Consider the following 23335-nt stretch of genomic DNA (forward strand, 5'->3'; position numbering starts at 1 on the left):
GGGATAACAGGGACAGGCACTTTCAAAGGAATACCAAACGGGATTATCAAGCTTCTTATAGATTATCACCTGGACGCTACTGTGTAGCATGTGGACAATATTCTCACAATATATCAGATGGATGTAGATTATTGTGTGATGATACAGTAAGATTATACCCAACTGTATTGACATCGGCATTCTGCACAAACTGTTATAAGATATATGGTAAAGAGTTATACCATTCTCGACACCTATGTCCTGGAAGGCCAGCCATGATGGAACTGTACCATAGTGGTAAGGTGAAACCTAGTGGCGTCTTCAGGCAAACATATGAAGAATGGGCTAAAGCCAATGCTAAGGAATCACCTAAAGATTGTAACCTCAGTGGAGTCAAAGCTACCACAGCGGAAATAATTCCCAATGAGCCTAACTATCAAATAGGAGACAACATTACACCAACTAAGGAGGAAGAAAGGAAATTGTACCTTCATTGCTCTGGTTGTATGCCAGAAGAAATAGATTGTAAATATGACTATGACGTACGTATGACAGCCTTACTTGACTCAGTAACAGATAAAAACATCATATCAGCCAGGTACTATAGCAAGTTGTTTGGCATAGTAATGAACGATGATAAAAATCAGTTGGAAGAAAGTCATGAGCCACCAGTCACATGTGCAGATCACAAGATCCCCGAACCCAGAGAAGTAACTCTTATGATTCGTCCCACATCATTTTCAAGCCGTCATTACCCAATTCTCTTTTCAATTGTATCTGAAGACCATGAGGATGTCACACCTATGATAATTGGACTGAATGGTATTAGAAGTCTACAGCTAACATGGACTCCCGTCACAGACAAGTACCGGTTAGCACCGTGTTTGTATTCTATTCTTCACCCTGAAGGACCACTGAGCAGTATCTTCTGTTCTGACTTCGAGCTCCAGCTCTGTACAGGAGTAGTTAAAAAGATCAAAGCTAAAGAAACCCAAGTGATAGTGATGAATATCAACCACTTTTTCAACCTGGCACCTGGAACACAAGTGATCCTCAGCGACGATCATATTTCAAACGGAAACGCAGATATTAAGATCTTACCTGGACAAACACAACTCATTATCAATGATGATGGACAACTCAGTGGCAGAGCTCTAATAATCAACAACTCCAATCACACTATCACCAATACAGTTATCACTGGTTACATAGAGTCCAGCGACCAATCCATTGTCAGAGAGGTAGTCGTTGATTTCGATTTCACAGGATCATTCATATATGGACTACCCATGCTACCAGAAATAGATGATTCTGATGACGAATTGGAGCAACTTGCCATAGCCCGAAACACACCAGCTATTAACTAGATCACTCTAGTTACTAGTAACCAACCCAATAATATTCTCATACCAATCTGAAACACGAAATCATTAATCAAATCGATTAACTTTTCAAGCTGATAGATACACTCTAAATCATACAGCTATCGAACAGGGCACTCACATATCATGAGTGATCTTAATCTGATTATCATCTTAATGCTAATAAAATTTCTAGTCTCATTTATTCCTGAATGCAGTAAATTCGTTGAAAACAGAGATGATGTTGTAGAGTTTAGGTTAAGGTATATGGTTAAAATCGGCAATCTCACACACTAATATTTCAAATCAATATACAAAAAAAATTGGGTAGTAATAAAGCTAATGTTTTACTGTATAGCTCTAGAATCTTCATACATTCACAAGTAGACAGAAAAGTCTTGGACAATCAGCTGTGCCAAAATGACTCTGGGACTTTGCCTAAAGACTGTTATTGCTTGTGAAGCAAATCTTACACTAAAATTCAACCTATGACAGACAAGACAAAATTGTTAAAAAAATATATTAGGACATGACCTAGATAGTACACTCCTCCACCCCAGGAGCCCAGTATACTTAGGGAATATCATTAAATTGATTGAACTATCTAAGGCCGAAGTCTGAATTATTGAGCATACACTTTAAATATTCTGAAGAAAGTTGTGGAAAATACGCACATAAAAGAGAGAAAATTAGTTTAAGAAAATTTCACTTACTTTGAAAAGTTAAAACTTTTCCTTGGTTCTAAGTTTACATGTCTATCGCCGTATAAATTGAAAGCAAGCATAGCAGTTTTCAAAAGATATATGGACTTACAGATTTTACTGAAAAAAGACTTTTTATGCGCATATTCACAACAGTATGCATAAACGAACCAATAGCATACTCGAGATCACTCATATTCTCAAGTTAAATAAAACTTTTGTCTCAATTCTAGCACAAAGGTGAAACTTAGAGGACATTAAGAGAGTTTTGGCAGCTGGACCAATTTTAGTACACTAACTAGCATATTGACATGTAAAAATAATCCTGTCAAATGAAGCCAGCACCACCTCTAGCTTTCACGCAGTAGTTTCATTATAAATTATATTGACAGAATTCACAGACCACTTTTATCACCTGATCTAATCCTTATATAATCATACAGTACTATATCATTCCTGGTGACAAGATACCAAGCTTATCGTTGCGTTTGCAAGTCAAGGAAAACAGTATTGGACCGCCTGAATTTAAGATTTTTTTTGTTAGCCTGAAACCCTATGAGTTATAATTCTTAAGTAACCTTGCGGTTAACATTAGGTCTAAGAAACACATTTCGGATACTTAACCTATCAACCTATAATAATGCCTGAAATATATGCCCAAAACCATATTGCGACAAAAGTATATCTAATTTGTATATAACAGTGATAAAAATAACTATCGATTGAAGATCTGTGCGAACAAAACTATACTTTTCATGCTTTTATTATGAGAACACAGCAACAGAATATATATTGTGATATGCCACAATTTCACCCATCAATGATTTTATTTTAAAGATCTAGCAATTAGGCAAGAAGCCATTGCCTACCCTCAAAGAAAATTTCAGTCAAAAAAAAAAATAATTTTTTTTCCTTGCATATCGTACTTAGACATCGTTAAAAACTTAAAAATTTTATGCGAAAATTCATTCAGAACTCTAATATGACCCAAATACTAATGCATCTTGTCAACGAATGAATAACAGGTTTATTACATTTCTAACCAAAGTATATTTAGTATTGCTGAATATACCAAAGAATCAATTTATTATTTGTTTAATCCTAAGGCTAAAATATCAATATCCTTCCTGAGAAGAAAGGACAAGTATCAACTCTTAACAGAGACACATAAAGCTATGTTAACAAGCCTAAAAATAATGCAGTAACAAATACTCATCTACTGACTTTAAAAACACTAGCCCCAATGTAAAGGCTTGAACTGTTATAACAACAAACACACTTAATAAAAATGCCATAAAATATTTAAGTTGTAAACGCATATGAGCTAAATTATATTTCATTCTATAAAAAAAAGAACACTTTTACTATTCTTTCCTTACAAGCGATATTATACGCGGTACGCAATTTCTGATAAACAGGGATAGTTAAAAGTTTAAATAACAAAATTCCCCTAGCTCTAATTTAAAAAAAAAATACCAAAACGTATCAAAACCTGCTTTAATTGCTAATTAAAGAATGCAAATACAACTAAAACACATAAAAATATAAGGTAAACTTACAGAAAATTCGTGGAATTAATTAAAGCAACACTTTCTACATAAGACCAACTCTAAACATCACACATATCCTCTCACAATACATAGTAAATTGCAAGCTTTCAAAATAAACATGGTTGAAAGGAGCTCTGATATAAATACAGACAAGTTAAATACCCTTTCAAAATCAAAGAATTTTAAACCAATTGATGAATATTTTGACACTTTCATAGAGGATACAAAAGAGTAATTATAAAGTATTCCAATAAACTCATGGACTAAAAGATAATTAACTAAACAAATACGCTTCTGTTTATATTTTCGGCTAAAGCAAAATCTGCAACCAAAAATATGTGCACATTCATCTCTTTATGCATAAAAGCAGCAAAAAACGATTACCATTAAAACTAAAATGCAAACTTAAATAATACAAAACCTATAATTCTGAACACGTACCGAGTTCATAGCTAAGAAACATTGAACATAAATTATAAATATCAGATTTCAAGAGGTATAAGTTCACTCCAATAACAATTACTTACATTTCCGTTTACCCTGTAAACTCGGGAACAATATAATAGTATGTTATTCTAATCTGATAACTGAGATATCATAATTTATGTAGCATTTTCCCACTCAAGGTTATATATATCCAGTGGTAAAATTTACATCTTCTCTATTGACAGGGGGAGACCAACCATATACAATACACGTCGACTAAATAAGTCGATCCCTTCAAAAATATTTATACGCAAAAATATATAGAAGGTAAATTGTATATGTATAAGTTTTGAATCTGTATAGTCTAAACAGAGTCAAACGAGTAAAATAAACTGTACAAATATACGCATGGTACTACATAACCCAATATATACAGAATTGAGTTAAAATACCTAATATGAACCATGTAAATTACACAGGCATAACAATATTATTAGACAACCTATATATATGCCTTGAACTGAGATGAACTTGATTAGTTATTAAGCCTATAACCAATCTACATACAAAAAATATGTCAAAACTTTAATTATAGTTAGAAACCGGAAACGCCCACTCAGAATCTAGCAGTAGCGAAAGTGGGATAATAAATAGATTTTGGAAAAATAAGTTAGTTTATCATAGAACTCCAAGCAGTGAAGACCTTATTTATTAGTGTAAGTGTATCAATCAGAAAAGTAACTTTTGATTTTGGATATAAGCATTTACTAAATAAACTTAGCTGTTTAACAATGTATCCTAAGATAATATAAATAATACTAAGTATGTACTACTATAGTACAACAGCAAACACAATGACAGATTTGATACCCACTCACTATCAAAGTGGAGAGTATATAGGCTACACAGCGGTAGCAATTCAATCCATTCAAGTTGATATATCTATAGGAAATACAGCGCCTGAAATAGCAATCTATGATGGCCTGAAGACGCAATTAGACATTAACTACGACGGACGCACATTCACCTCAGCACAAACTAAACTCATAGGCAAGTTATATACCAATAAGATTAGGGACTTGCTTATTGATGTAATGGAACTTATCCGCACGATCAAGGAAGCTATTGAAACAGTAACTCCCTTAATAAGTTCTAACCGTATTGAAGTGACTAATAATGTAAATAAACTTTCTTATAAGCTAGATCATGATAAGTTTGATTTTACACAGTTATTGCTTGCGGAGATAGTACCACAAATCGTAAGTGGTATAACTCTTCATGCCAAAGCAGCTAACTTTGTGCAAACAGCAGAATATTCTTATTTTGATAGCCTGAGCAACTTAGCCATCACAAACTTAGAAGAGCTTAAAGCAGACTTAAACTTCAGACTTACTCTAATTCAAGATCTTGCAAAAACGGACATCACAGATACTATTAAAACTTTTGTAAGGCAAGAGCTTAAACTGGACTATATTCATAATCTCGGATTGGAAGTCCAAAGCCGTTTAAGTTGTGGTACAACATCATTCACCACTATACTATCCATGGAATTAAGTTCTGAGCCAATAAAAATCTACAGATATGCACCAATTCCTTTTGATGAATGCTACATCGATTCCATTTATTATTTGGATAAAACCAAAAGAGTATACAGACAATCTTACTACAACGCTTATCTACCGGTTGAGGCTGACCAGTGCCTTAAGGGACTACTTAGCGTTAATGAAACATTGATAACCAAGCACTGTCCTTTGGCAAAACAAACTTATCCTTATGCGCATGTGCAAGATGGAATTGTCTTTACTAGCTTGAGTGAGAATACTAATCACAGTTTAGAGAATGCATCAATAACTATTACATCCACTCCTTTTATTATAACAGGAGGATCATATAATCTCACATTGGGAGATACGATCACACAGTTTGCACTAGGCTATGACCGACAGACCACAGCACGAACTTTACCATTTGCATCGGAATCATTGTGCCCACCTAAACCTAAAGAACCATTGACCATTAGAACCATCTTCGCTCATATAGAAGAAATAGCTATATACGTGTCGATAACAATTATCATGGTTATAATATTAGACAGGGTCACTACATTCCTAGTCAGACTCTTGAAAAGAATATTAAGAGTATTTCAGAGGAGCTTGCGTATACGCGGCAGAACGCTTGTCCCTCAACGGCCAGATGCACATCATCATAACCTAACGGTAATCTACGGCAGGAGAGGTCACCCCGCCGCAACTACCGCTAGTTATCGACCTAGAAACTCAAACAGAATAGTCAGATAAACATACAAGTTAACCTGATTCCTATGACTTGATTTCTAATGTATCCAGATGGAAAGACCTACGGACATTCCCAATGATATAAAAGACTTTGCCAAACGGAAAATATAATACTCTCGTACTTACCTATATAATATTGTACTTATATTCTTGTATGTTCTTATATATAAAAAAAAAAAAATCTCTACGTAATTATTATATGATTTATCTTAAAAGGTAGTGATAGAAACGGTAAGAAATAAATCGCATATATAGTAACTATAATACCAAAAGAACATAGCAGGTAATGTTATTACTTATTTAATCGTTATAAAATAAGCGAATTTTAAACTAAGCTAAACGCTTCATAAAGGTAACAATTTAATTTAATTATTATCATTACTAACGTGACAAACGAACAAGTAATGCTTATAGAGTAGCTACGTAGATGGGAATTTTACACAACATATATTAAACCAGTAATTAACAAGTATATATGTTACTTAAAAATCTCTATATTTATTTTAACAAAAGTAGATAATCTTTAGAAAAAGGTATAAAAATTTGACAAATACTTCTCTTTGGTGAAAATTATAAAGTTAAAACAATTTTGAAAACAGAATATAAACTTTCATTTAACAAATCTTTGGAAATAAAATTGCGATAATAAGAAAAATTTCTGACAAGTTTTAACAAATTTAGTTAATATACTTTTTGGACTCAAGCTGTATACTGGCACATAAGAAAAACTTCGAGATCATTAAAAATAATTGAGCAATAAATGCAAAAACTTATATATATATATATAGGCACATAGCCTATCAACGATTCTACTCGAATCAGGAGAACTTTATTTGGTGGAAATAAAACTTAGATTTAGCTTTAATGAAGGACCTAAGAAACATTTTACCCCGAAAACTTAAGTTTTACGACTATTGTAGTAAGAATTAGAAGGGATGTTAAGCTCTATAGTTTTGAAGGGAAATGATATTTACTCTAAACCTTACTAATTTAAACAATTCTTCCTTAATGAGATTACCCGATCAATGATACTACTTTAATTGCTCAAATATTAAAATTACAAACAGTCTTTACATGAGATCTCTTAAAGGTACTTGAATAAGCGTATTTAAATAGCTTTGTCTAACGTCAGTCTTTCAGTCTACTTAGATATTGGTTACAAACAAAAAAAATATATGCTATTTACAAGTCCTCTCTATATCACAGCACAATTAAATTCACGATTAATGCACAGGGATGGATATAAATGAAAGATTAGAGAAAAGGTACTGAGGCGCAAGTTCGACTAAATATCTATATATACATAACCCTTAAAAGCTAACAAGAATGAATAAATTGTGACATAAGGCTGAAATTAAAGTTGTTAATATACTATTGAGAAAAGAAAGAATTAGCTCGCTTACGAAGAAAGTAATTGAGACTACACGAAGTTTTAAATTATGGGCAAAAGAAAATACAACCTTACATCATTACTTCCTTACATACTAAGTTCCTTACAAGCTAACATGTATATACATAACAAAATAGCAACGGTGTAAATTATTTGGTCTTGTACAGTATAAAAGTCATAACGTCTAATATTTTACTAAATAGTGATCACTACTTGACTAGTTACATAGATTAAGAGTTTTGTCACACATGTCTACACAGTTTTTGTCTAATAAAATCGCAGTGTCTACGACCAAGCTAACAATCGCCACTTCAACGCGTACGCTTAGGGCCGGCAGAACCCCGTCGCCGAGGGACACCCTCAGCATCGGACTCCTCCCTGCTATTATCTGACGAACGCGCAACTGAATTCAGGCTAGCCGTCTCTGAGGCAGTCTCTGGCGGAAGGGAAGGGGTTGGGGTCTCAACTGTAAGACGCAGCCGTTCTAAGCCTCCAACAATTCTCTCCGGCAAAGGGAACTGAATCTCACTACCCATAGAACCGAACTGGCTGGATGGGATATCGATCTCGAAAACGTCCACCAGAGGAATTGTACTTTCCGCTTCCTAAAATAGGGAAGTAAATATTAATTAAACAGAAAGTTTTAATAAATATTAGGGAGAAATATAATAATGTCTACCCATATAGATTATTGAACAATCCTGATACTTTTAGAAAAAAAAAGATTATTACATAAATCCTCCAAAGTCATAATACTAACCATTGGAAAGGGATAAAACTATAGTTAAAATAAATTATTGTATATAAGCATAGCTAAACCCACCAAATCCTTTACTTTAAGTCACGTAGTTTTGGCAAATAATAATATTAAAAGAATTTAGCAAACTTACCGCTGAAAGGTCTGCTGCAGATGGAGAATCAATGCGACTAAGGCATAGAGATGAACTATAGCTGGATCTCTCCGCGGACCCTCCAGTACTGGGCGGGCTAAACCTTAGCATGGTTGTATAATGCTGCTCCAGGTTAACTGAATTCGTCGCCTAAAATATAATAGATTTTATTAGTTTAATCGCAACACTAAAACAGAATCCAGGAAAATCAGGAAATGAGAATGCCTAAAATCCTGTAAAGCTATATGATTAGGTAGCGACTCAACCCACTTTATAATAGAATTAAAATCTTAAAACGGTTCAAAAATGCTTACGTAACCATACATTTTAAGGTTAATATTCTACCAATATAAGAATTTTAGTTGCAAACACCTCTAAATACGTGTACAAAGGTACGGCCTCTTTCTGAAAATTAATATAGAAAAACTAAAGCATCTATACTTACATGAAGACGCTCTGATTGATCGAATATCAATGGGCGGAAGCCAGGACTTCCTGACGGGCTGTCCAATCCCGCAGGCACATTACTTCCAGTAAGTCGATCCTCGGTGGCAGATAGGCGGTGTACAGCAAACAGCCCAACTCTGGACCTCACCTCGGCTGGAGTTGATGGACTAACAGATGGAGCCTAAAACAAAAAGAAAACATTAAAGTCTTGAAATAACTTCAAAACCCCCAATGAGAAGCGTGCGGCACGAGCAGACTCTCAACCTTCCCAGAGGGAAATAATATTAGTTTACTAATTAAGATTATAGTAAAAGTTAACTGGTATCTCAATTTGATTGCGGTAACCGAGCGGATTTCTCTGGTGACATAAAACGACGACAAGCGGTGAGCGATATATATGGAAGAGCCGAAAGTCAACGTTGAGGAAGTGAGAATAGGACAGAACAATCCTGCAACAACATGATGCTTTACTAGACAAAACGGGTGGCTATACAAAAAAAAAAGAATACAAAACAGAAAAAAAAAGTACGAAAGAAGAAAAGCTCACCTGTGTATCTGACAGAATATCATCCATCACAGAAGACGCGGCTTCGTAGATGCCTGTATCCGACGGCTCCACGGTTGGCGACGCAACTCCAGATCTAGTCCTGCTACTGCAGTGAAGAAGCTCAATGGTCCGGACGCCTATATCACGGAGGCGCGTACATACATCTCTTATCCAGCGAGCCAGCGACCTGTCTGAGGTGTTATCTAAACGAGTTAAAGTCTCAAGCCCCACAGCACCGAAGAAGACAACTAAGAGAGCACAAGAAAATAAGCCTAAACCCAACAACATGTTGAACAAGCCATCCATGTTGAGTGCGTCCAGACTCGTCTTCTGGTCTCTCCTCGACTCGGCAGACCCAGAATCACCTCCGACAACATCGTCACCAATGTCACCGCAGGAATTCCGCATCACCGAATTGAGGAGAGACCAGATGATCTGTATCGTTCTACTAAGCATCAGTGAGAGATGCTCGTTGCCAAACATCTCCCCTTGATCCCTTTCGGACTCTGCAGCATCCCAGACGCGTCGCTGTACACTGAACTCGAGTCGTCTAAGGAGGTTTCGAGAAGCGAGGAATTGGCGAGAGTGGCCGCAGCCGCTCTCATCGACTCCTCGAATCTCTCCTTAATATTCTGATGCGCGTCCAGGCTGTCCGGAATATACATAATGAGCGGATGTAAATTTAAAATAAAGGACTAGTGATTCTGAAAGGCAATATAGTAAAATTAATTTTATGAAAAAGACTGTACACACGAATATTTTTTTTCATCCAGTATTTAAAGCAACTATGGTTGAGCTACCTAACCATTAAAACTTTGATTTATCATTTAAAAGTCAACTTACTTAAGTTAAAGAATGTGTAATTAATCTTACATAATTTAACGCTTAAAAATAGCTATCGTCAAGCTATCTAAACATTAAAACTTTGTTTTGTCACTTAAAAGTAGATTCAATTAAATAAAGAATGTGTAATTAATTTTACATGATTCAACTCAAAAAAAAATAGCTATCGCTGAGCTATCAAAACACTTTCATTATGATGTATCAAGCAACTAAAACTTATGTGCTAGCTAAATCTGAATATTTTTTTTTAAATAATGTTTTAAAAGTACCTATAATTGAGCTACCTAAAACATACTCTTATGAATTACTTATTTAAAAGTACCTACGATAAAGCTAGCTAAATATAATTTTCATAAGCGACCATTTTAAAATAAATACAGTCGAGTTACTTGTAACGTAAATAACCTATTAATTAAACGTAATTATAACTGAATTAAGTAAAACGAAAATCTTATTTTAAAATCTATAGCAAAATTGTTTTAGAAGATTTAAGTCAATATTCAATAAATTTTGATTACAAAAAAGGGACGCTGTAATCAAAAGTTAAAACGAATAAAATGATGGAACATATCTGTGTCAATATAAGTTTTGCTTACGATGAACAAATTTTACTTTTGCAGACGGAAAACGTAAACAAAACAAGGTACGTCAATTTACCTGATGATTCAGATATGTCCTATCAAAACTACAAATATTATATAAAACAAAATTGTCGTAGATTGAGGATATACCCATATTGTTTCTAACCCACTTTTGATCAAAAATATAGTGATAAAGGCCTTATCGACGAAGAAAATATACTTCCTGAGTCTTAAATAGTGGCTAACAAATGCAATAATGGGCGTATCAACAATCTAGAACATAAAAAAAAACATTTATATAAAACAAACGAATTACTATATTTTATCACTTTTATATAAATTCTCTTGAAACTAGCGGTAAAATTAAACACTCGAACTCAAGCTCCGCTCGCAAAGACAATTGTTGTTAAAATGAGCATAATTATTGGGCCGCCAGCTATTTATAACCTCGCTCAAATCCAACCCCTATCACTTTTGACCGCCCAAACATAAACAAAGGGTTGACAACTTATTGTTACATAAATTTTAATTACGGACGTCGAACGAGATATTTCATAGACATTAAGTCTAAAAGGTATACTTGACAGCGATGTAACGTAAGATATTAGTCTTCAAATTGATTAAAATTTATTCATGTTAAAAATAAAATGAAATACAGCTAATACCAACAATGGTATAAACCATATGTACATATACAAAATATACAAACAAGGGTTACCAACTATTGTTAGTAAAACCTTATACTTATACATATATACGAGTAATGTAACCAAAGAAATTAATACGATATGTAAATATTAATTGTACTTATAATTTTATATAAAATATTGTTTAAATTCAGGAAACAGTTATATTTAACAGAAATAGAGATAACTAATCAATCCATTATAGGTCTATCTGTAACGAAAAGAATTTCTATAATATCCCAGGGATAAAATGATTAATAAAAGATTATTAAAAGTTCTTTTGTTTAGATTACCATAGCCAGGATACCCCAAGGAACCGGTTGGAGCACGCGCACTAACTCTTTTTAGGATCTACCATGGACCAGCCTGGAGATAACCTAGATGATCATGGAGTATTGGAGCCCTACCACCACCCTACCTTGGACGGATTACGGTTGTGTTCCTGTCAACACCTTGACGCTAAAGACGAGAACAACAACATTATCACCACACCAGAGTACGATGGATTCTCAGAGAACCTGTCCATCACCATTAGGAATTTCTTGTTAAATACAGCCCTGAATACCAGAGAAGAGAGTAGAGTGGAGACCGATAGTGACATTAGCTCCAGCAGCACACTATCCCTCTCTACCGATGACCTCAACCAACTCTACTATGACCTGGAAAATCACTCAATCACCTTGGACGAGAATGGCAACAAGGTAGCACAAGTGGACGCCCTTAGCTACATATTGACGTATGAGGGGATGTACAGACAGACTGGAATACGAGTATAGAGTAGCTTCGATACAATTAAATATCAATAATATAACAAGGTATTTCTAAAAAATACAACGTTTATTAAGCAATTAAAACTGGTTAGAATAGGCAGATTAATGGGATTATTATTATAGGATATATTTAATATGATATCAATTAAAGGCTTGGACGTCCTGTTTCTTAGTTAGGTAAGAAACGACGTACTTGAACACGTGGGAAATATAGATACCGCCAGCCTAGACTTATAGGCTTGTATCTAACCGAATGCAGACGGGAGAGAAGTATTCACTCTTTGGCCTGCAACAATCAACTAGCTCTCAACACAGCAGGATGGAGTATAGTGGCGGTTACAAGTGGAGGTCTGACTCAGCCAGAGAAGTATAGGAATGTGGACAGGGATGGGGATACATAAACTTGGATGGTGAATACCACACTTGCCCCCTCTGAGGGAATATGAAATATTCCCTCACAGTTGACCTGCACGCCTGCTTCTGCGGGTTGCTGTTGTACTCGCAGGTTCTTCGATTGCGGCCATAGCCCTCTCTACGATATCAACAGGATTGGGTTCTGAGGAAGTAGGATCTTCTGGAGCTGCTGGAGGCTCTGGAGGAGCCGTGGCTACTGGATCTTCAGAGGCAGCGCCAGCCTGCGGATTAACAGGTAGATCAATTCCAGATGGAAAGAGCTCACTGATTTGAGCATCGAGCTCTGTGTCACTGTTTTCCTCTGCAGGATCCAGGACCTCTGGATTGCCTTCTCTATCGGTGGGCCTGTACTCATCAGAGCACTCAGAACCGCCATAATGAGAAATCAGCTCAACTCCATCATCATCTGGCCGGGGTACGTCCCCAGCGGGAAGAGATGCCTCTATGGTCGCCACATTCTGCCCAGGTACATTCATAATATTACAACGAGTATTAATATATTTAATTACCCTGTCAGAGTTTTGGTCCAACAGTCGACTAGTGGCCTCAATGACCGTGGTCATTCGTGATTTTAACTCAACGGTCGAGTCCTCAGAGACAGTGCGAATTTTTTCGCGCAGAGTTTTGCGGTTCCGCAGTAATTCTGCGGAAATTTCAATAAGGCGCTTGCCATGTTGTATATATGCTTTCTCAACAAATGAAGCATTGCTAGCAATTTTAGATTCCAGACTTCTCTGGAAGGGGAGAAGAGCTTCCTCCATTGCTTCTTTTACAGTGGAGGATAGGACTTTTTTCCATTCCTCAGCAGTCACCCAAAAAGCCTTAGGCTCAATTTTGCTTTCTGCTAATGTCTCTTTTTAGGGGGTAATGGAGGCGGATGAGTTTCCACCTTAGCCTTCTTGGCTGCTGGGCCGCCGCTGCCTGTTGGTGTTGGCGGACGTTTTTCTACCGCCTTTGGGGCTGATTTTACGGCGACTACCTCCAATTCAGGTGAGGCACTACGTTTTGGTGGCGATTCCACCCGATTTTTTTGCGGTTCCCCTCCCCTATTTTGTTCCATTAGAGGCCTGGCCCTAGGCCTGGCTTTATCGGGATATTCGTTGGCCTCTAAATTTTTAGCCTGCCGCAATTTTTCTTGCAAGTCAAGGAGTTCCTTTGGAACCTCTTTTCTCGCGGTGCGGTAAACGTGGATTGATCTTGAGACACATTGAAGTTCACTGAGGTTTTCAGGGTTGCGTGGCGGTTTTACTCGCGGCTGATACCTGTTCTCGTCAGGTTCATAGTAGGCTTCCTCAGGGCCGCCCTGGGGATAGCCATGATTGCTGTCATAATAATAGTCCTCTTCATTGTAAAAGGGTGCCTCTTCATATTCTCGACGGTATGAAGAGTGACCGGCCCCATGGGAGTGGTGAAAACCCCTTGAAAAATTCCGCCTGGGATATCCTAAAACAAAAATAATAAACTTAAAATTAAGGGTCATTAATTCCTTATATCAAATAAGGAAATATTTTTACAAAGACGACCTTTAGGGACGACAATCTTATAGGTATATATGTCTGATACAGATCGTCCGTTTTTGGGGATTAGTTTTCCCCATTATCTGTAAAATCCCGCAATTCGTGTGTTTCACTCGTACCTCCTTCTTTGTACGCGTGAATTTTGGTGCATGCTAATATGTAAATGATAAAAGCGACGCATAATAACGACCCTATTCCTGTAAGGATGGCTGCTACTACAAGCACTATATGATACCAAGTACTAGATAGAAAATCAACCACCTTATGATACGTTTGAATAAACCAGGAGTCAGTTATTTTTACTTCAAAATTATTGGAGTCTGCGGCAAGTTGGCTGAGGTATAATTCCTCGGCACTTTCTGAGAAATTAGTTTTTTCTAGGCTCTGCCAAGAATGATATAGAAATAGGCTAATCGGTTTATCCATAAGATATTGGTTTACATTTAGTATTTGCATACCCTGCCCTTGATTCCCAAGGAATTTTCCTTGGTACAAATGTAAGAAAATTGGTTTTTCGGAACATTTAGTCGGAGTTAAATGGGTGGTGTTAACCAATCTGCGTGAAAATGGTGATATTCCCATAGTCTTATTATTGATTGAAACCGAGAAATGATCCACAAAACAGGGTAAATTTTCTCCCAAAGAAACATTGATTTTAAGACTATCGCACTGTATTACTAAATCCAGCTCACCGAGCGCCCTAACTAGTTTTTTACGATGAGTCTGAATACTGCTTTTAGACAGAAAATGGTTCTGTAAACAGCGAGTTTCGGGGACAATTAATTTATTATATTGTTGGTAGGAATAGAAAATCTCTAGTGGTAACATGTCATCTTTTTCTTTAGCGTTTAAGAGTGGGAAATATGGTTTTATGGAATTTGTGAACCATACCATTAAGTTATCAATATTAGTTTTGTAATAAAATAATTCGGGAATTAGATTTTCAAAATGTTTTTTATCTTTAAGTTCTAGCGCTAGCGTAATTTGGGGATCGATCACTAGATATTTTTGGGCACCCTGTTCTCCTTCAAATGTAAACAATGAAATATTAAAGATGTCTACCGTTCGCCAAGGAGAAGTGAATTTTTGTGCGTTATCAGTTTTATCATCTGAGATAATTCTATCGTAGCCTATTCTAAGATTGTGATCTAAACAATTGTTTCCCACCCAGTGACTGCCCAGGTAACAGCCCGCTTTTGTTTGTAATAATTCAACAGGCTCAGCCTGGACCCCTATTTGTTTTTCCTCAAATGTCCCAGGGATAAAAATGCCGTTAATGGTTACGCCGTTTCCCTCGCAGGCGGGGTCGATGCCGTTAAGGAGGTCGTTGGGGTAAGTAAGTGTCCCGTTTACCAGGAAACGCGTGTATGACATCTGGTGTTCATACACTGAGACTGATTTCCCTTCAAAGTTAAATATTTTAGTTTTGGACATGGTGTAACAGTCTTCATAAGTTACGAGGTTCGGTATCTCCACGAGTGCTGGAGCAGCGAGGTGTATGTGGCTATATCTGCCACAATACCAGTAATGAGTACTGGTTCGGAGGTGGCAACGAATTCCAGGTATAATTTTTCTTTCAACCTTTTGAAGCAGGTGAAATTGTTTTTGTTCAATATTGGTAATATTGAGAAACGCAGCGCATTCAGAGATTTTCAAACGCGGATTTTCGTTTGCTACACATTGAGTCGCATCTATTTGTATTATTTCGGACGCATTTGATTTTGCAAAAATAATAAAAAGCCCCAAGAATCCCAAAATAAATTTACCTCGAGCTCCTGGTGCCTTTGCCAAATGATGCTGCATTTTATTTTTATGCTTCTCGTTTTCTCTGAAATATGTTAATTAGTTAGTTTTAACATATATTTTTTTTGTTTATTTTCGTTATTATACATACGTAGATTAAGCTATATACATTTGCCACCTTGGTTTTATATAATTATACATTTTATATACATTTTATTTCTTCCTTTTAATAGGATTATGCAGTCCGATTTGGACATGTATGCGGTTATCCCCCCCTTGTGACCTAGTTTTTCTTTCTTCTTCTAATATATACTTGGGTACTATGCTTTGTTTGTTAACATTAATAACCTTTTCAGGGCTGGATTGTTTGGGTCTTTGTGCGAAGAAAGAAGCCTCGGACGGGACGGTTTCTTCCAAGAAACTATTTTCGACGTGGATGTGAGGACCGGATGACCGATCTGCGCCAGGGGGTTCTTGGTCTTTGGGCTGTGACTCAAATGGTGAGTTTTTTTCCATTATATCCCCTCCCCCATCACAATCCACCTCCCCCTGGGGTAAGTCCTGACTAGTTTCAGGGTTTTCTTCTATAAAATCGTCACCATCGTTATCTAGGTAGGTAAAATCGTCATTTTCCATACCTTTATTATCGTTTATTTCGGTTTGCCCGGTATTATCTATGGTCAAGGTTATTTCCTCAGACGGGACGATTTCCTCAATTGGAAAGACGTTAAAGGAAAGTGTTTCCCCCAATAATTCTATTTTAGAATCTATTTTTCGTATTTTATCTCTACTAACAACTTGGTTAGTTTTTAATGGATTTGATCCAAAGGGACTGAGTTCAAAAAGGGCCTCTGAGAATTTTTTTGTTACAATAAAAGGACCCCCATAGAAAGATTGCAATTTTTTACTGATCCCTATCTTTACTAGATTAAAAAATGCAAAGCATACGTCGTTAACGAAAAGGGGAGATGAAGCCTTCCTAGATTTATTTTGAAACTCTAAATAGATTTTAGATTTTTTGGAAACCTGTGCAATAATTTCTTCCAAATTTTTTAGGTAGTTTAAGTAAGACCTGCAGTCAATGTCCTGCCTTTTCTGCAAGATTGGAGAAAAGAAATCGAGATTGAGAGTTGGTTGTCTGCCGAACATAAGGTAATATGGCGTATACCACGTTCTTCTAGACGTACTAGCGTTAATTACAAAAGTGGTCAAAGCTAATTTTCTTGCCCAGTCTTTACTTTCGAATCGGATCTTAGACCTGCATAAATGCTTTGATTATGCCTTTCACATGGGTTACTATTAGGGTTTCTTGGGGGAATAAGTTTAGTTTCGATACCTAGTTCATCCATAACTTTTTTGAAAACTTCCCCAGTAAAATTTGTTCCCCTGTCACTCCTCAATGACCGAAATAAGCCGTAGGTGGGTACCACCTGTTCAAGGATGACCTTCACCGTGCTTTCCACGGTGACGTCCTTGATGGGGTGGGCGATTATGTACCTAGAGAATAGGTCAACTAGGATAAATATGTAACGGACATGTTGTCCTTGGAAATAGTTAGGGGTTAAAGGACCGATAAGGTCTACTGATACCTGGCCAAAAATCTCGTGACTAATGGCTGAATGGGTGATAGGTTGTTTGTGTTTAGGTACCTGTCCTATTTTTCTTAGGCAGGTAATACAATTTTTGATGCGTGATTCGACAAACTTATTAATTCCTATAAGGAAGAATCTTTCATTTATCTTGCGTATTGTTTCGTTAACCCCCTTGTGACCTATACTATTATTATGTGCCAATTCAAAAACTTTATTATATAATCCAATGGGTACGACGGGTCTTTCAATGAATGTTCCATTGCTAAGAGGTTGTCTAAATATTAGAAGTCCTTCCATAACGTATAAATGTTCTATCAATTTAAAAAGGACCTCTTTCCGGCCGGTTAGTTCAGCTTTTTCAAAACTGGACAACTTCTTTTTTTCGAATATCCACCTACGAATTTCAGATAATACTTGATCTTTTTGTGTTTCAGATTGCCAAACATTGTGCACACCGACTTCCGAAGCCGAATGTAACTCAAAAATCTGGTCTTGGTATGGGCAATCCTGTTCATAAGGATCTAAGGTAAATGAGCTAGTACATTTTTCACAATCGGTTTCCTTATGTTCTTTGCATAAAAATTGCCCTCTAGATAGATTGTCGGCATTGCAATGGTCCCAACCCTTCCGATGAATTACTGTAAAGTCAAAACTTTGGATAAAGAAAATCCATCTCAGAGTTACACCATTTATTGTTCCTTTTTGCCATTTTTTGTAATGAACTAAGGAAATCGAATCTGTACGCACAATAAAGTTTCTAAATCTTAAATAATGAAGAAAGGTTTTAAGAACAAATACTAGACATGCTAATTCTCCTTTATAACTTGGATAATTTTTCTCTGCCCTGTTACATTTTTTGGAACATATTCCAATAATTCTTTCTTCCCCCCCCTGGTTTTGGCTGAGAATTCCAGCGAAATAACTCGTAGAAAAATCTACGTCTACTATAAAGGGGTTAGTATTATCCCACTGGGGATAGCCTTTACTTATAGAATTTGAGAACATATTTATGAAATTTTCCCAATCTTTTGATAGGGAATTGGTCCATTCGATAACTTTATCGTTTCTGTGTTCGTCTAGGGTACAAGAATTTTTCGCATAGGATGGGAAATAGGCCCTATAATAATTGGAGAAGCCCAGGAAACGCTGGAGTTCCTTGCCTGTCCTGGGCCTGCTCCAATTTTTAATTTGTTCTAAATATGCGGGGTTCATTTTAAGTCCTTGGGAACTGACTATATGCCCTAAATATGTACATTCGGATGTGAAAAATTTACATTTGGCTAGATTTAACTTAAGTTTTGCTATTTTTAGGACTCCGAAGAGTTTTCTGAGATGCTGCAGATGTTCCTCAACATTCTTTGAGAATATAATAAGATCATCAAGGTAAGAAATTATAAATTCGTATAAGCCAGGGATAAGGGTTAGGACTCTGTCCATCAAATGGCAGAAAACACTTGGCGCGTTACACAGTCCGAACGGCAGTTTCTTGAAAAGATACTGCCTGTTAAGGGCTGTGAACGCTGTCAAGTGTTTACTTTCCTCCGAAATGGCTAGCGCATGGAATGCGCTAGTCAAGTCGAGGGTGGTAAATACATTACCAGTGCCTAATTTTTCTAAATTACTAGAAATTAGGGGAAGGGGCCAATTAATTTTTCGTGTTACACTATTAAGCGCACGAAAATCGATAACGAACCTAAGCTTGCCTTCCCCCCCAGCCGTTGTTTTTTTCTTTACCGCAAAGATTGGGGAGGACCACTCGCTGTAGCCCTCCTCAATGACGCCCCCCCTTAGCCAATTTTCAATTTGTTCTTTTAATTTGGCTTCGTATAATGGGTTTAATTGAATGTTTCTAGCCTTAATAGGTTTAACCCCCGGGGATCAAGTCTATTTTATACTGTAAGAGATCGCAGTTACCGATATCGGCATCGTCAACCGAAAATATATCGAAATGATCGAGGCATAATTTTACTACCTTTTCCTTCATCCCTGGGTTATTTTTGATAAGATCACTATTTTCTAAGTCTAATTTTTCTTTAATGAATTTAATTCTTTTAAGAAGTGTAGTTCCTGACAATTCATTTATTTGATTAATACTTTTATTGCAGGAATTTGGGGAATCTGATTCGAATTCAAAGCAATATCCAACTTTAACATTATTCAATAAGGTAATATTTTTTCCTGCTAAATTGACAAAATTTACCCAACATTCTCCCTTCTCATTTACATTATAAATACCCTCCATAAGCATCAAACCGTTATGGCTTGTCATTTTAGAATTATTTGGGGATATATACAGCTTCCTATTTTTTTGATGGATAGGTATTGTTATCACTGTTGTATTCTCCCCCGGCAAGAATGTTGTTTTCTTTGCTAATTTTACGCATGTTTTATTTTGTTTTAATGTCCCAGTCCCCCCCTGGTTACTCCAATTTATTCCTGGGATAAGGGAGTTTTGTTCCGTATGAACATTATTTGTAGGAATCAAGGGTATGTTTTTACTTTCTTCAACTATGTTAATTGTTGAATTTTCTATTGGGATTTGCTCGCCAGTAGGGAGCTCAAAGGACAACTTATCTAGTAACAAATTAATTCGATTAACTTTGAGAAATTCATATCCTAGATTTATAATTTTAGACGTTGTTTCAGGGATGTAAAACGTTTCTTCGAATATTTTATCTGACCCATCAAAGCTGAATTTTAAACTTACGTGTCCTATGATATTTACTGGTTTTAAATCTACAGATAGAGCGCTAAGATTGGCAGGGGTGAATGTGATTTTATTATCATCTAAGATTTCTTTAGAAATAAGGGACCTAAAGTTGTTTCCTGTATCCACTAAAGCGTGTTGCAGGAATTCCCCCCCCACGGGATTAAGAACTTTTAGTTTTGCACAGATAGGCATTATAAAATAAATTATATTTTTAGTCGAAGCCTAAGATGCATATTTTCCAAGATCCCCACCTCAGTGGTTAGACGATGGTAATCCTCACACAGAGATTTCCTGTGTTCCAGGTATAGTTGTCTGTCGAATTTTTTCAAATAATGAAATGTTTTAACAATATGGTTAATTGTTAAAATAATTTTATATAACTTTCTGGGTTTCATTAAGTTTTATTAAACGCTTTTCAGCTCCAGAAATTTCTTAATAAGCATGAGAATGTTGATAGTTCTAAAGAAACTATTAAACTTTAATACGGGTCCTTATTTATATACTTGGATATATGATAAAAACCTATCGGGATAAAATTAAACTAAAAAGTTTTTGAAAGGCTACAAAGTAGCTTAAAAATAAGTGTTCAGCTTGCAACTAACAAGACATTAAAAACAGACTGACTTATTTTTTGATTTATCTCTGTATTTATACAAACTATGGTTTTACTAGTTAGTATTTGATTCACAATATCAAATAATATAAAGTTAGCGCTGAATTACAGCTCAAAAAATATTAGATATGGCTAATATAATAAAGAGGGTCAATGATGACTGATTTATTATTCTGATATTGTTAGTATTTATACTTAATTTTTCCACCTATGGGGTAGAACAAGTTTATATATTTACTAAAGTATAATTAATGCTGAATATCAGCTTCAAAAATAAGATGTGGTTTGTAGTAACTGCTTTGATAGTAACTGGCCTTGATTAATAATATGCATTCACTTTTATATAGACTTTTTATTCCGCTGATAATCCTAGCGGAAGCTAATAGAACTAAGTTTATTTTATTCTGCTAGTAATCCTAGCGGAAAATAATTTAATCAAAATGTTTTAAGATTTTATTAATCACGTTTTAAGTGATTAAAGTTTTTTTTTAATTTTTAATTGCTGCCTAATTGCAGCTCAAAAAATCAGAGAGTAAATGATAACAACAAAGAACTGAAGAACAACTGAATTAGATTTGGAAATTTTATCGTATTTATACAGATTTTCCAGTAGACCCCCCCCCTTCTTAATCTTATTATTTACTTATACGGACCGCGGTAGCATTCTAGGCGACATCTTTCGGATACATAATAAATTAAATATAGTTCTATTATTGTCACTGTACAAAATGCAATAATATTTATCCATATGAATAAGTTATTATACATAATTGCTGAGATATTTCAGCTACAAAAATCAGAGGCTAAGAGTGAGCAACTCTCAGATAAAATTGATACTGAGGATTCAACTCAAGAATCATTGTTTATATACAGATAATTCGCTTAAGTTCCCCTAGCGGTTAAAAATTGAACTAGAATGTTTTAGATTCTAATATATATACATTCAAAATATACGATATTTACATTTTAGATAGATCATGCGATATTAAAAATAAATACTACTAAATAGAAAATAGGTATTCACTTGTTAGCTTCTTGATAAAGACTATTAGATTTTAAAAAATGGAAATATTAAGTGCATGTGAAATGCTCCTCAGGTTACTTCCCTATTTCCCCCAATTTCCTGTATCAGCTACATTTGGATAGGGAAAGGAGGGGGAGGAGTTTATTTTGTGTTGCTTTGTCAGACTTAATAATAATAATTTGTTTTATTTTTTCGCGCCAAAGCATTGCTTGGCAAGGGATATTTGATATTGAGGAATTTGCAAGCTTAGCTTGGCATGGGATATTTTGTTTATCTTTCATATCAAAATATGAAATTCATTCAGCAAATTTTTATTTTCTGGGATAGGGACAATTAATATCGCATAAATCCACTTTTACATCTAGTGGACGTGATTTTTAACAATCGCTTGTACATATTTATCTATTTCAGATTCCTCGCTGGCTTCCTGATCCATTTGGTTGATAGTTTTACGCGCATACTGCTCAGGTATTTTATTACTATTACTTGGAGCTTTTCTAGGCGTGAATTTACTCCGTGTTTTACCAAAGCGGGACTCAGGATTTGGGGGCTCCCCAGCTTTCTTTTTGTTGCAATTCTGCACTACATGGCCAGGGATATTACAATGCCAGCATTTAATATTTTTACTCCTCCCATTAAAGGCTCCTATAACGCCCTCGATTTGATCCCAAGCAATAGGATCATCCTCATGATCTACCCAAGAGGGAACCTCGTCGGGTTCTTCGGTTAAGTTTTCCTTATACATTGCCGTGTTAGTGGGGATATTATCTTCGATAATGCTGATTATGGGTTGTTTTTTCGTTTCCGCAGAATTTTTAGGTAGGAACATTTCCATGGCTTGAGAATAGCAAGCCGAAAGGTTTTCCTTGCTAATATGGCCAGACCCATCCCAATTTACGTATCTTTGTCCGAGGTTAATAAGTTTATTTAAGTAAGCGTTGTAATCGTCCAAAAATTGCATACTCTCAACATAATTGGCCATGTCCATGGCAAGGTTGGTATACAGCAGATTTTTGCTAACGTTAAGATAGAATTCTTTCCACTTCTTTTTAGGTATGAGGCCAGGATTCATGAGTTTGAACACCCTAAGTTTGTTTTCAAAATAGGTGTCAAGGGGTTGATTAGTCTCCTGTTTTAGGTTGTAGAAGTACTGCGAGGCTACTTCTGGATCCGAGAAAGGAGTGACCAGCCTCCTAATCATCAGGTAATAACTTAAAGCAGATAAGGCCTGATTTCTTTCAGGCGTAATTAGGTCTC

At 35.9% G+C, this 23335-nt stretch overlaps 1 protein-coding gene and 1 long non-coding RNA gene across 2 annotated transcripts in view; both read left to right on the forward strand.

Annotated features, from left to right (window-relative positions):
- LOC145321597 (uncharacterized) overlaps window positions 1-23335 on the forward strand; it is a 106543-nt gene that overhangs the window by 38148 nt on the left and 45060 nt on the right. The window lies entirely within an intron of this gene.
- Window positions 15427-18252, forward strand: LOC145321584 (uncharacterized). The gene is made up of 4 exons (XR_013880323.1): window positions 15427-15958; window positions 16496-16639; window positions 17196-17291; window positions 18166-18252. It is a non-coding gene; the product is annotated as an uncharacterized LOC145321584 (long non-coding RNA).

The sequence above is a fragment of the Acartia tonsa genome, chromosome 6, assembly GCF_053477335.1.
Source record: "Acartia tonsa isolate MP-2025a chromosome 6, ASM5347733v1, whole genome shotgun sequence".
Lineage (NCBI taxonomy): Eukaryota > Metazoa > Arthropoda > Copepoda > Calanoida > Acartiidae > Acartia > Acartia tonsa.